At 41.3% G+C, this 1,917-nt stretch overlaps 1 long non-coding RNA gene across 1 annotated transcript; it reads right to left on the bottom strand.

Annotated features, from left to right (window-relative positions):
• Nucleotides 1-6: 6 nt before the first annotated feature.
• LOC111662675 (uncharacterized) lies at nt 7-1,790 on the bottom strand. The gene is made up of 4 exons (XR_002761338.2): nt 1,735-1,790; nt 1,511-1,644; nt 194-279; nt 7-104 (listed from the first exon to the last, which is right to left on the bottom strand). It is a non-coding gene; the product is annotated as an uncharacterized LOC111662675 (long non-coding RNA).
• Between the last annotated feature and the right edge of the window lie 127 nt (nt 1,791-1,917).

Raw genomic sequence — 1,917 nt, 5'->3', positions numbered from 1 at the left:
GGCTCAAACACCGGTGCTTTGAAGTCAGCCACAGCGGAAAGCATCTCCTCAAAACTACAACTCCCTGGTACAATGCCACTCTTTGGGTTGGGATTCTCAGGAATCTAGGAAACCGCTCTTAAGGAAGACAAGATTGTTCTGGACCACTTAATATAGTTGCCGTTTAATGTATTTGATAAGTACTGAAGGATACAAGATCTAATAGTGCGCTGTGTGTACGGTCATTCATACACAACTGTGAGACCATCTCAGCCCGAAGGATCTCATCATCTGTCATCCCTAACAGAGAAAATGAGAAGGACAGTGAATGTAGAAACAAGGTGACAAAGAGTACAGCCCTACAATAAATACTAATAGCAGAACTCAGTTGTGTTTGAGCAAATATCATGTGAACTGTTTTAGTCAGTTTCAGCACGAGTGTGCCTCTTCCTTTAATAATACCATTCCCTGTCTTTGGCTCTATAAACAAAGGACAGGCCAGTGCCAATTTAACTACCAGTGGTTTGAAATGCTAATGAGGCACCTTGGTGGTAAGAACTGTCACCTCAAAGCAAGAAACTGCCGGCTAGCAGGGGCCTTTGTGTGTGGATGTTTGCATGTTCATGTTTAGATTAACTGGTGACTCTAAATCATCCATAGGTGTGAATGTGAGCATGAACGGTTGTCTGTCTCTATGTGTCAGCCCTGTGATTGGTGACCGGTCCAGTGTGAACCCTGCCCCTCACATAATATCAGCTGGGATCATCTTAAAGTTTAACTGGAAAATTCAAATCACCATCCAATCACCAGCTGACAGTAACGTAAACTAACGAGTCAGCTTGTTAGTGCTGGACGGTGAGGCAATGTGATCACCAAGTGTATCTAGAGACACACTATTCCGCTGGTCTTCTCGATCAGCAAAGACACAGAGTTCTCTCTATGTTTTCAAACATTATTATACCAGAGGTTGATTTTACCATTTACAAACATCAGCGCGCAGAAAACATATTGAGCAGAAAACTGCAACTCATTTCATTTGGTAGCTTGGTCAACTTCAATTAGATGCACCTGTGCAAATTTGCCAGTGACAGCAGCGGTCCAGAAGTAATTTTTTCACCTCTTCGTCTTAAAATCTAAATAATATTGCCTCTCTTGTGATTCCAAAGTTGTATTCTTTCAAAAATTTAATCATTACTTTAACAAAATTCAGCCCTACTGTTGAGTCTGCTGAGCACTGTCTACCTTCATGCTTCAACACTTTTGGGAGAGTGTCCCATCCTCTCCTTATAATACAAGATTTTGCATATGTCAACATGAAATTTGAAACAATTTCTTAATTTTGTAAAGTGTCCCAACAATGCAGCAATAAGTCAGGCAGTGGTCACCCACTCTCTACCTGTGCAAGTGGCCCAGACAAGGCTAAAACTATAGCACTCCACTATCATGCTGAGCTTATACATTATCAACTTTATGAAAGATATTTGTTATTGCGGTACCTGAGACTGCATGCATCCTTTACTGTACCACTTACCCAAATGTATGCGAAGACTTGTTAGTATGACCAGGAAGGTCAGTGCTCCTTCAAGCATCGGTCTCTCCTGCTCAGAGTCTAACACAGCATTCTGATGCTGGGACGCCATGGTCAACAAGTCAACCACTTTAAACCTGTGTGGCAAAAAACAGTGTATAAAATGAATGCACTGCCACTACACTGTGTGTGAATTAAGGTGCAGCATGCAGTATGAGACAGCTTACCTCTCAAAAACACTTGAGATAAAGTAGTCAGGGTCTAGTCTTGATGCACAAACCTGTAAAACAAGAAAAGTTTAGATTTAAATGATATCAAAAAACTGATATAAAAAGTGTTTGTGATCCAGCAGTCCAGGGACTGCAGATTGCAGATGAAAATTTGCCTGTGTGGCTAAATCTTGCACATTT

The sequence above is a fragment of the Seriola lalandi genome, unplaced genomic scaffold, assembly GCF_002814215.2.
Source record: "Seriola lalandi dorsalis isolate HSWRI2012SDOR001 ecotype SW California unplaced genomic scaffold, Sedor1 jcf7180002000666, whole genome shotgun sequence".
Taxonomy (NCBI): domain Eukaryota; kingdom Metazoa; phylum Chordata; class Actinopteri; order Carangiformes; family Carangidae; genus Seriola; species Seriola lalandi.
The sequence above is the reverse complement of the archived record's forward strand: the minus strand, read 5'-3'. Positions and strand labels throughout refer to the sequence as shown.